A 13,241-nucleotide genomic window follows, 5' to 3' on the forward strand; every position below is an offset into this window, starting at 1 on the left:
ATATTTGTCTAAACGCAAACGAATTTATTGTGCATTCATTGATTTTAAGAAAGCCTTTGATATGGTTGATAGGGTATCACTTTGGCATAAAATGTTGAGGTCTGGGGTGGATGGTAAGGTGTTTACAGTTATAAAGAATATGTATGCTCAAGCCAAATCTTGTGTATTAGTAGGTGGTCAACATTCTGAGGCTTTTCAGTGCAATGTTGGTGTACGGCAGGGTGAAAATTTATCGCCTCTGCTTTTTGCATTATATCTCAATGATTTTGAATCGTTTTTGAGTTGCCGTTTCAAGGGACTGCAGTTTTTGTTTGAAAAAGTTTGTGTTGATATTTTAGACAAAGAAGTCAATGAGGATCTTTTTATACATTTATATACATTGTTGTATGCAGACGACACTCTTATTTTAGCCGACAGTGCAGAAGAGCTTCAGTTGGCTTTGAATGCATTGCATGGATATTGTATGATTGGAAGTTAAGTGTCAATACTACAAAAACTAAAGTCCTGATTTTCTCAAGAGGCAAAGTACGTAACTTTCCATTGTTCAGTTTTGGTGAAGACAAACTTGATGTAGTGGATGATTTTGTTTATTTAGGTATTCAATTTAATTACAATGGAAGTTTTAAGAAGGCTATTTCTAAACAGGTGACACAGGCAAGGAAAGCACTTTTTTTCTATGTCACTAAAGGTTCAGAAACTCAAGCTTCCTGTGGATATTCAATGCGAACTGTTTGATCAGTTAGTGTTACCAATACTATTGTACGGGTGTGAAGTTTGGGGTTTTGAGGATTTGTGTCAAATCGAAATTTTTCATAGGAAATTCTTGAAATCGTTGTTATGTGTAAATAAATTTACACCAGATTGTATGGTATATGCAGAAACCGGGAGAACACGACTGGCTAATACTGTTAAATATCGTATGGTTAGCTTTTGGCTGAGGATCATAAAGGGTTCTTCTGCTAAATATTCATTCAGGTTTTATACACTCCAAAGATTAATAAGTCAACATGACACGACTTTTGTATCTAAGTGGATATCTCATATTGAGGAAATTTTAAACAATACTGGTCTTGGTGTTGTATGGCTAAGAAAAGGGGAAGGATTTAGTAATAACTGGATATTGAGCACCTTGAAGCTGAGATTAAGTGATATGTCTAAACAGGATTTGATGGCAAATGTTTGGTCAAATAGAGTATGTTTAAATTATAGGATTTTTAAGACGAATAGTCTCTTTGAAAGGTATTTAGTCCAGTTGAGTAAGAGGGATAGAATTTCATTGAGTCGTTTTAGATGTAGGTCAAATCAGTTGCCAGTTAATGATAGAAGATTTGTACAGTCATTTGATGAAAGGGATGTTCAATGCCCTTGTTGTGATAGGCATGAAACGGATGATGAATTTCACTATGTTTTCGTATGCCCCTTCTTTGAAAAGGAAAGGCAGTTATATTTAAGCAATCATTATTTGGTTAAACGTCCATGCTCATTACACATGTCCAGATTATTTTCATGCTCGCATTTAGGACAGCTTAAAAGATTAGTATTATTTGTGAGGCTGATCATGTCATATTTTGCAAATTTGCAGAAGCCTGAACAAGTTGAGTGTACTGTTGTCAAGAAAGAAAATATTGTAACTCGTAGTGGTAGAAAAATTAAGCATCCAGTGATACTCGATCTCTAGTATATATTTTGTAGTTGTATGTCACGATTGTTTGGTCGTATGGTTCATACGATTAGTTAACCTTGCTTGCCAATTTGTATATCCAGTGGCGTATCTAGGGGGGGGGGGGGGCAAGGGGGGCACGTGCCCCAGGCGCCACTCCTTGGGGGCGCCGAAAACGAAAAAACGAAAAAAAAAACGAAGAAAAAAAAAACGAAGAAAAAGAAAGAAAGAAGAAAAAAAATAGAAGAAGAAGAAGAAGAAGAAAAAAAAAAAAAACCTCGCCCAGACCGGGAGGGAGAAAACTAAATCAAACAAGATAAAAACAAAAAATGACAATGTTTATTGTGTTCACACAAGAATTCCGTGTTATGTAAGCTGAAATTTTGGCTCTCTCGCTGCGCTCGCTAACTGCTCGCAAAAATTTATATATATATAAAACGAAGATAAGAACAAAACGTGATGATGACGCGGACAAAATGACAATGCATATTGTGTTCGCACATGCCATCGTTAGAAGGCAAAATATTACACGGAGCAGCGGCTGCAATTTTATTTCTTTCGTTCTGAAGCGATCGCCCATTTGATCAAACGAGGGCGCCAAAGGTGTCGAACATACGGGGGGGGGGGCGCAAAAAACAAACTCGAACAAGATAAGAACAAAACGTAATGATGACGCGGATATATACAAATTTCGGCTCATTCGCGCGTACTTATTTTTTTTTCAAGTATTTTTTTCAAGTCCTCAGTTCGTTGGTATAAATCGTTATCTATAATGCCGTCACTATATCTGGATTAGAATTGTAAGATTTGATAAGCAAAAACTGACAACTCTCTTAATTTCTAGGACTTAAATTTTAAATCTTTCTTACGACTTAAAATATTTTAAGTCTTTAAGACTTATTTTAGGTGGCTTCGATTAAAAGTTGAGTGTCGAAGCTGTTCGCAATCTAAATCTAACAAGGACTTAAACTTTCAGCCAATCAGATGACTTGTAAATGACGTCATGCGCTATCTTGAACCGCCTAAAACCGAAATTGGCGCTGGCCATCACTTTGCTTCATGCGATGCTAGATAGCGTAGTCATACACACACATTCAGTGCACAATATGTACATTGTACATGTATGGTTGGGGCACCACCTATCGACAGGGCACCTTCCCATCGACACCCTGCGTATCATGGCTGTTTGCGTATAGAACAAAAAAGTACGCGCGGGATTAAGTGTCATTAGCTATAAAAACAATAAAAACGAAGAAACGAAAATCAAACTCAAACAAACCAAGCTAAAAATTACACATCCGATCAGTAACGACGCATGGCTGTGAAATTCACGTGTATTACCTATGGCCTGTGAAATTCACGTGTATACCTATGCTGTGAAATTCACGTGTATACCTATGGAGGAGAGGGGGTGTCGATCGCAAGGTTCCCTTTTTAGCTGCGCGAAGAAAACGGAACGCACGCACTAAAATTGCGCTATTTTAAAACGGAGATTCATAATCAACGAGACGGTCACGACATTCAAAACTGCAGTATTTATGGCATATTTGAGGTAAGAATTAGGCGGATTTGTATTATATTTTTAGAATAAACAAGCTACAGATCCTTAGGGTGTCGATACGTGGTACCCCCAACCCTACTATATATAGTACTTGTACCTTCGACCATTTGCAAACAAACGCTATTGACTCGAACAGTTGAGTTGGTCTTGAAGGCAGAAGTCATGCAGGCCGGAGTTTTCTGAGGGCATGATCTGACGGAAGCTTGACCAAGTTGCTTAAAGGTGAGCATATTACTGTATGAGTGCTTAAGAATGTGTTTGATAACTCTGGGACTCGGTAACCAAAGATAAAAGATGTAAAGATGTGCACTAACCGCCCTACATTTTTGGCGAGTTTAAGCCTTGACGCTGTATACAGCGCTGTCCATCCCTGAAGCGCCAGTGCTAACGTTAGCTGTTCATGGCTAATGTATCTATCCAAACATTGTAACAAGTTACATGTAGGCTAACGTTATACTAGTATTGTGGGGGCTCTATTTCGGTGAAACTGCAAGTACAAGTGTAATAATACAGGGACTCTTATAAAGCGCCCATTCTACCCAATGATTTACGATGTTGGTGTCTTGACTGAAAGGTAAAGCTATGGGCATAACAGGCTACTGTAGCGTAGGCCTAACTGTCGTCTAACAATGAGTAACAGTAACAAGTTAGTGTCAGTTCACCCCTTCTTACACTCTTGTAAGGTTTAATTTATCAATTTCTACGTAGAAAGGCACAGTTCTAGGCCTTATCATGCCCCACTATGCTGTGATAAAATGTAGGGCATATGCTGTTAGATGGGTTTTATTTTTAACGTTGTGTTTAGGCCACCAATAGTACGTAGACCCTATGGGCGCTACAATAGAACTGCCCAAACACGAAGCCCCCTGTGTGATGAGCGCCCCAGGGTTTAGGGCGCCAATGTTGCAATGCCAGTGCAGTGGCGTCAAGCTCTGAACTGTAAAAACTTCTATCGCATGGGCCATATTGGCTGACATCACCAATTTCCATTGACTCCCATATTAAAATAGGGGGTCTACAATCAATAAACAGTTTCTGTTCCATTGCATGACTAGGTCTACTGAGTCTGATGTCACAATAAACAATTACCTTTGGCGTGTGCACTCAACACTCTTACTATCAAGCGTGCATCATGTCACTCATTTTACTGGAATAATCAACTTCAATGCTACTTGCACTCGGCTGCGTACATGTGTATGTAATGTGAATGTGCTACTGATTTGCATTCCATGAAAATACTTCTACTATTATTACTACCACTCAGTAGTAGGCCTGGACACCTAGGCCTTATGGTTGCCATTTCTGCACTGAATTCAAGACTCTTTCTTGAACTAGTAAGTCTGTTAGTGTTATTGTTGAAGGCGTTGTGTGAAACAAATAATGTATGGGATTAACTCGTGCAATGGAACAAGATTTCGCACCTGGATAAAGGTATTCTACTCCAGTCTTTCTCTTTGTAGCATAATCAATGTGGTGATCTGTGTTTGAGTAGAAGGATCTAGACTTAAAAATTCTACAGATCTACACTTCTGGCTGAGATGTATGCATTAAGCATCACATACATCAGTGAGAGAATGTAGTGAAGTTTTACAATATATGAGGCCTTTTTTATTTTTTACTTTTAATATTTTTTAAGATAAAGGGAATGCAAATTACCTGTTATTTGTATAATTTGTACTCCAAGGAGTACTCTGTCAGGACTATCCCTTCTTGGTGTTTAGATATGCAAGACATCCCTGGTATTTCTAAAAATTGATTTGAACGATAACATCTGAAACAAAAATCAGAGATATCGGTCTCATTTTTTCCTCCAGCATGAACTACAACCCTCGAGACCAATAAGAAATAATTAATTACATAAAAATCTAGAAATGTGGCTATGGCGACCGTTTATATACCCCCGAAGCATATTTGTTTTCTTCCTTTTTTTTTTTTGTCAAGCGTTTCTGTTTTTCATTTTCCACTTCCTGATCACTGATATTTCACAGTTTTTATGTTTATTTTCACATCAATGCGGACTTTGCCCAGTTGTACCGAGAAAAGTGCAGGAGATGGTGAACAGATGGGGGCCATTTTACGTCAATAGAATCTTGCACTTGCCAAGCGAAACCACCCTTAGTTGCAAGACATCGTAAGAAGATGTGAAGACATGGAGACAGTAAGTCCTTCCGCCAATCCTCATAGATCTTGTGGCATTGATTATAATTACTGGAACAATTTCTGTCCAAAGTGTGAGAGTAAAACTTACTCATTTGTTTATGCTTCATTGCTATTACACCTTTCAGGAAAGTTTGCTCTTCATAGACTGATATTGATAATAAGTCGAAAACTGAATGTTAGGGATTGTCAGAGCTGATACAATACGTCATATCTAATATGTTAAAGAGAATGGGTGAAATACTTAAAGTTGAAAAAAAAATTGTATTGTGTTCCATTCTATAGGAATTTTGTGGAATGTCACTACTTGCAGCGATGCTTCACAGACCCAACATCCCCATGTAGAAGAAAGGGAGAGGACCTCTCATGCTCCCGAGGGATGCCCAGCAGTACCTGGTGCAGAATGACTATGTGCCTGTAAGTACAGTATATGCTTAATGTTTATAGACTTGAAATCAGTTTATGATCAAATCATTGAGCTTCCAATTTTGAGAATTATCAATATGCATGTTTCATTGGGCTTTTAAGTACCAGCTCATGTTTAGAGAAGAATATTTGAGCTTCGTATCTTACAAAGCAAGACTCGTGTAGAATCTGCATGTACTCAGTAACAGGTGGAATTTAAAAATCTGAATTTCTCATGCTGTCGTGAGAAATACAAAGTTTTCTTCTCTGATATATCAGTGTTTTTGAAGCGATTCTTCTCAAACAAACTTTAGAACATTCAGCAATGAGTATTGTGTAGGGGTATCTACCGTGTTTTGACAGTTTTCTTTTAAATTCATTAAATTACGGATTAAAAATGCATGCTGACTTCTATTGATTTGTAATAATATGTACATCAAATATCTTATGAGTCTGGAACATGTAAATATCAAGTAGGCCCCACCCCGATGATGGCAAAAAGTAATCTGATTTCTGGGAACTTTTTTCAAGGCTTTGAGGTTTACCAGATGAGACAAAATGTTTTAAAATAATATGTTCCGAAATATATCAGAAATATTTACTTGTACATCACAAACTAAAAGTTATGTGATGAATATGTTATTAGTACATTGTATTTAAGATCAATATGTAAAATTATATTTTAACATTTTTTCCCTCCAGAGTGCCCTCTCACTGAGAACTTAACTTCCCTCTATGTGATGCAAAGTTTATTTGATAATAATTGTAGCCTTTGTCATTTGCTCAAACGATTCAAGTGAAATTTAGTTCGAAATATCAGTAGTGCTATACATGTTTAATCTCTTTTCAGGTAGGAACCAATGTTCATGGCATTGCTGATGCAGAGACTCCAACCCCAGCCCAAAGCATCTTCTGATCTGGAGATTCTCCCACCTGAAAGCCCTAGCAAACGGGAAACGCCAAGTTGATCCGCGCGAAACGTATACATCACGAGCGAGAAGCGCGAAGTTCAGTGATGCTAAAGATGCCACCTTCAGCCAGCCCTGCTTAGTCAGATAAGGGAGTGACTAGACGTACATCCAGTATTTTCTCATCCTGGACAAGACCATACTAAGTCCAGGCTGGAGATGACCGGAAGCAAGAATTTGACAGACTCTTTAAAGCCCACTGTGTCTTCATCGTCAAATATGCTTGGGTGCTTGAAGCATTCTTTGATTTTGTGGCGGCATATTCATGTACTGCTACAATCCCAAGTGAGGGCTTCGTTCTGGGCATTAGCCACGAACTTCAAGAACACGTCAGTGTATGATGCTAGTAAGATTTTTCGACATTGTGCCACAAACCCATGCACACAAGAAGCATATCTGACTTGCCCTGATGTGCAGCAAAGTTTTCTTAATTTTCGGTGAATTCTTAAATCAAAGTAACACAGGTAAAATGCTGCAATGTTTCCTTTGAAGATACTATCATGCATAATGTTTGACTCATGGATATTGAGTTATGTTATGTGTGCCTCACTTTTCCATGTATATTGAGCTACAAATCCATGCACACAAGAAGCATGTCTGTCATGCCCTGGTTGTAGTAAAGTTTCCTTGTAATTTTTTTGTGTGCATTTTTAAATGAAAATAACACAATAAGGAAAGTTAATGCCGCAATGTTTCCTTTAGAGGTGCTATCATGTATGTGTGTGCCTCACTTTTGCAATATTTCAAGTTTTTATACATGTCCAGTTTCAATTTATTTACTGTTCATCTTTGGCTTGTTTTCTGTATATTATGTCTGGTTGATGATGAAAAAAAAAGTAATGCCAGATCCGCATTGATTTAAATTGAAAGAAGAAAGTTTAAGTTCCCCTGAACACTTTTGTAATTATTCAACGATTACCTAATTTGCATCACTCCCACAGTGTTGTTGAGCCATTGTCCATCACATTTATTGAGCGCTGATTTGTTGCTATTTTCATTATGACGTTGTGGCTAAACACTTTAATATGAAACTCTCTATTTATAAAGAAATAAACTTTGGTTTTCCAGCCAAAATATGTGCTTGAACCCACGAGGAAGGATAGATTCAGCGCAGATGGGCACCTTAAACAAATTTAGAGCATTTGACTTGAAATTTGGCACACATGACCACTATGGTATATAGATATGGAAACAATGTGGTGAGCAATGCGTTGCCATGGTAACAGCTTTTTTAAAACCAAAAAACATACAAAAATATTGTGGATTCAGCTAACTTCCTTTAGTCTTCGAGCATTTAGCTAGAAATTTGGCACAAAAGACCACTGTGGTATGTAGATGTGTAAACGTATTCTTTCGTAAGTGTCGATCAATGTGTTGCCATGGTAACGGCATATTTTGAATGAAAATCATACAAACATATTGTGGATTCAGTTAACTCCCTCACTCTTTGAGTAATTGGCTTGACATTTGGCACATGCAACAACTTTAGCATATAGATGTGCAAACTTAATCTTTCATCAATGGTGAACAATGCGTTGCCATGGTAACAGCATCTTTTCACTAAAATGCATATAAAGATATTGTGGATTCATGTAACAACCTCAGTCTTTGAGCATTTAGCTTGAAATTTGGCACACCTGACCACTATGGTACGTACATGTGCAAACTTAACCTTTCGTCATTGTTGATCATTGTGTTGCCATGGTAACAACATAGTTTGAATGAAAATCATACAAAAATATTTTGGATTCAGGTAACTCCCTCAGTCTTTGAGCATTTGGCTTGAAATTTGGCACATGCAACCATTGTAGTTCAGAAATATGCAAACTTCATATTTCATCATTGTTAAACAATGTGTTGCCATGGTAACGGTGCATTTTCAATGAAAATCATACAAACATTTCGATTCTCCTGTCTCTGTTTAGAGCATTTTGGCTTCAAATTTGGCACATGTTACCTCTACATTACCTAGATGTGCAAAAAATCTTTTGTCAGTGTGGAAAATGTGTTGCCATGGTAACAGTATATTTTGCATGAAAATGATACACTAATGTGAATTCAACTAAACCCCTCACCCTTTTAGCATTTAGCTTGAAATTTGGCACATATGACGGCTATGATATAGGGCCTATAGTTGTGCAAACTTCATTTTTTTCTTAATGTCCAACATTGTGTTGCCATGGTTACACAATTTTTAGTAAAAACCATAGAAATCGTCAGTTTATTTATCTTGCTCACTCATTTCTTGAGCACTTGATTTGAGAGGTGGAACAGTGCATTGCCATGGTAATTTTTTTTCTTTATTAAAAAGTAAGAAAAAATAATCCTGGTTGAGCTAACTCCCTCAGTTGTGGGTGGGGGTATATTAATCACAATGAATGATAATTCTAGTTAAAAATTCAGATTGCATCACTTCAACATAGTGCTTTGTTACGAGATATGACATCAAAGTAATTAAGAAACTAGTGGTCCATCTCACTTGAACAGTCTCTTGAGATGGTTCCCTGTCATCAGTTGAGATGGATTCTGAAATATCAATAGATTAAGCAGGAATTTGTATATTCTTTTGTCAAACATTTTGTCTACCAAAATGCAGTATGGAAATGTACTTATGTAAATCCATTTCAGACAATCGATATTCAAGGAATTTTAGAAGTAAGTTTAGAATGTTAATTGTTATTTGAGCTTCTTAATGTTTTAAGGTGAATTTACTTCAGAGTTTACATAGATCTTGCTCCCTACTGTTGTATGTAATACAGTTTGGATTCAATTGTAAATTTTCCCTACGGAATAGTGGAAAAATTAGGGAAGTCTGGTAAGAAATAAGGAAATGTAACACGTTTTCAGAAAACATTTCTTGACTAGTCCGTATGAATATGCAAATACATGCAGGTGAAAAGTGTAAAAATATTTTGAAGGAATGACATCATCAATTCCCTCATTTGGACGTTCATAAAGACTGGACAAGATCTGTTTTCTGGAAATGTGTGAAATTGAAAAGAGGCATATCTTCCTTATTTCGTAGCTGATTTTCATAGTCTTTACACCATTCTGTGTAGGGAAATTTCTTCTCTTTTCTAATGTGATTACACTAATTTTGGCCTTTACTTCCCTCTTGATTAAATTTATACTATGCATCATTCCAAAAAATCAAATAATTCTTTAAATTGCATGCATGGGACGTACAAAGCGTGTAAATCTAAACGTCAGCTTAATGGAGGCTGTATTATTTATTACACGGCATCATTTCTAAAATTTAAGTTATTAGAATTCGTATATAATCTTATATTTGTTCATAGTTTCCATCTTACGACTTAACGATGCTCACCAGGGAAAGAAATACATAAAATGAAAGTGAATCGAGTCGTATGGAGTCATCTTGCAAGATTTAAAAAAAAAAAAGTGAAAAAAAGTAATCTATTTGGCAATGAAGGTTCCAGTCGTCTAGTAACTTGTTTACAGAACACAGTGAAAGAAGCATCAGTAACATGAATGTGAAGATGTGACCATCTGAGACTATTGCAAAATATGCTCTGTTTTCATCATGTGGTATTTCATTTTTTTCTGGAGCCTACATGTGTATGACAATCATCTGTATATTTTGTAACTTATCGTTCTTTGTGAAAAATGCATCAGTTTGATTTTGTTAAAATAAATAGACCTTTACATGTGAAGAAAGTGCATCAATTGGCTGTCATTTTCAGTAGTCTGAGTTTAAATCCATGATGGATTTATTTGAAATAAATCCAAGGAAGGCTTAAAATAAGTCTTTCGTCGTTTAAATCCAAGCTGGATTTATTCTAAAAACAAGTCTAAGAAAGATTTAAATGTAATCTAATAAGACTTAAAAAGTAAATCCTATAGACTTGAAATTTAAGTCGAACATAGACTTAAATTTTTAAATCCTAGCTAAGACTTACTTTTAAGTCCTAAGGTTTTGTCTGTATTTACAGTCCGCTAGGACTTAAAGCAATAAATCCTTAGGACTTAAAAATAAATCCTAGAAATTAAGAGAGAAGAATTCCATGTTTTGTAAGCTGAAATACAGCAATTTTCGGCTCGCTCGCTGCGCTCGCTCGCCAGAATTAAAAAAAAATAAGAACAAAACGTGATCGATGATGGCGCGGAAATATACAAATTTCGGCTCACTCGTGCGTACTAATTTAAAGTGATTTTTCAAGTCCTCAGTTTGTTGGTATAAATCGTTATCTATAAGGTCGTCACTATATCTTGATTAGAACTGTAAGATCTAATAGGCAAAAAATGACAACAATTCCATGTTTTGTAAGCTGAAATACAAAAATTTTCGGCTCGCTCGCTGCGCTCGCTCTCGCCAAAATTTATCAACATGCTCGCCTCAGTTTGTTGGTATAAATCGTTATCTATAAGGCCGTCATTATATCTTGATTAGAACTGTAAGATTTAATAGGCAAAAAGATGACAACAATTCCATGTTTTGTAAGCTGAAATACAAAAGTTTCGGCTCGCTCGCTGCGCTCGCTCTCGCCAAAATTTATCAACATGCTCGCCTCAGTTTGTTGGTATAAATCGTTATCTTTAAGGCCGTCACTATATCTTGATTAGAACTGTAAGATTTAATAGGCAAAAAGTTACAAGAATTCCATGTTTTGTAAGCTGAAATACAAAAATTGTCGGCTCGCTCGCTGCGCTCGCTCGCCAAAATTTATCAAAAAAAAAGAAGAAAATAAGAACAAAACGTGATGATGACGCGGAAATATACAAAAATTTTCGGCTCGCTCGCTGCGCTCGCTCGTCAAAATTTATCAAAATTTATTACATTTAAATCACCCTCAAAAGACCCCTTTTAAGTGTTTGAAAAAGCATAATTATCATGTGGACTTTTTTAAAGTCCCTACCGGGATGGGGTTGGGGTTGAACACTTTTTCAGAAATTAGGGGCGCAATTTTCGCACTTGCCCCGGGCGCCGTTTTCCCTAGATACGCCACTGTGTATATCACTGTATATATGTTTTGTAGGTATAGACTATTTTATATACATCATTGTAATATGTCACAAACATGTATTTTTTGATATTGTTATAACCATATCTTGTATTTATGTGTTGTACTCTCATACCCCGGGATGGGGTCGGAAGAGTCGAATAAAATCTAAATCTAAAGTCCATAGTGATCCTCCAAAAAAGATTGGAAGAGAGATAGAGAGAGACACTAGAGAGAAAGACAGACAAACAAAATGGGAAGGTGATACAATGACTTGAAATTAAAACAATTAATCCATTGCTCGGATTCAACCTCCTCTGAAAAAAAAAATGCCAACTACCCAGCTGCTTATGACATTAAATGCATCTAAGCTGGCACAAATTGTAATTACCGGTTTCGTGGCTTTGATATGCTTGTAAATGAAGTAAAACACAGTGATTAATGTGCACGTTTATGTGTTTGCGTCTTCGCATGGGAGAGTTAGAAAGCACGGTCATGCTCCCACGAAACCGCCTTCATCGGTAAAAGTTGTAAAATGTGTATGTCAATATCGATAACATAGCTATGTATGGGTGTCATTAATGAAGATTACATTTAATGAGTTTGAGGTGACAAGAAATGATGACAAGAAATGATGCCAAGTATCAAAATTCAACGCGATCGTAAAATTCACGCTGAGCTTGCTCTGTGTTAGTGGGCCGCTCCGGTACAGCCCTGTCGCTATTTATACAGCGGCTGGGCTGTGTATAGTTACCCAAAGCCCGGTGTGAAACCCCCAGGACAAATTGTCTACATATTACGCACTCTCTATTGGTTTGTAGATAATGCTGTTCATCCTGTCGGTCTCGTGGGCCTTCTTTGCCTAGTGTCGGTCTCGTGGGCTTTGTTTGCCTATAGTGTTACATATTTTGTCGAAGGGAAAATGTCTATGAATATAAGTCGACGCAATTTTGGTTATCATTTGAATGCATTGTTGTAGATCTTGTTGGAAAAGCCTATATTCAGCTGTCTGTCACACCTAATGGGAAAGTGCGCTCAAACCTATCCTACTTCCAACTTGTATTGAGTCATTCTTTTCTATTTTTTTTCTACAATAGGAAAACCTTGAAGAAGGTCGAGCCTTGGTGAGCATTCATGAGATCGTCAAATCAACTTTTGGATTGGCTCCAAAGATGCGGATTTCACAGTGCTGCATTTGACCATGGAGCTATCTGACTGTGACTTGACGGAAACGTGTTCCGTGGATTTAATTGCCATGCCATTGAAAATAGTGACACATTGGTGATATTCCCATTTTCCTTGCTTTATTATAATAAATTTTCCTTCTAGATAGGATTTCTAGAACGATTGTTCCCATCAGACGTCAATTTGTAGGGTCTACATCCTGACCCATAGGCAACCATTAATTCCGAGACAGGCGTACCATGTAGTGTATGCAGGGAATTACCGCTCTTTGAAGATCAAAAGAAGATTAAAGTGAAAACTAAGTTTCGGTAAGTGCTTGAGAACCCGTCTAGCACCATTTCATT

The 13,241-nt window shown here is 37.0% G+C and overlaps 1 protein-coding gene and 1 pseudogene across 1 annotated transcript in view; one reads left to right on the plus strand and one right to left on the minus strand.

The window, feature by feature from the left end:
- LOC139731401 (uncharacterized) overlaps positions 1 to 13,241 on the minus strand; it is a 66,888-nt gene that overhangs the window by 31,835 nt on the left and 21,812 nt on the right. The window lies entirely within an intron of this gene.
- Positions 62 to 3,560, plus strand: LOC139731419 (uncharacterized; annotated as a pseudogene).

Source organism: Diadema antillarum, unplaced genomic scaffold (assembly GCF_040938485.1).
Source record: "Diadema antillarum isolate AM-2024a unplaced genomic scaffold, OU_Dant_1.0 seq00000369_RagTag, whole genome shotgun sequence".
Lineage (NCBI taxonomy): Eukaryota > Metazoa > Echinodermata > Echinoidea > Diadematoida > Diadematidae > Diadema > Diadema antillarum.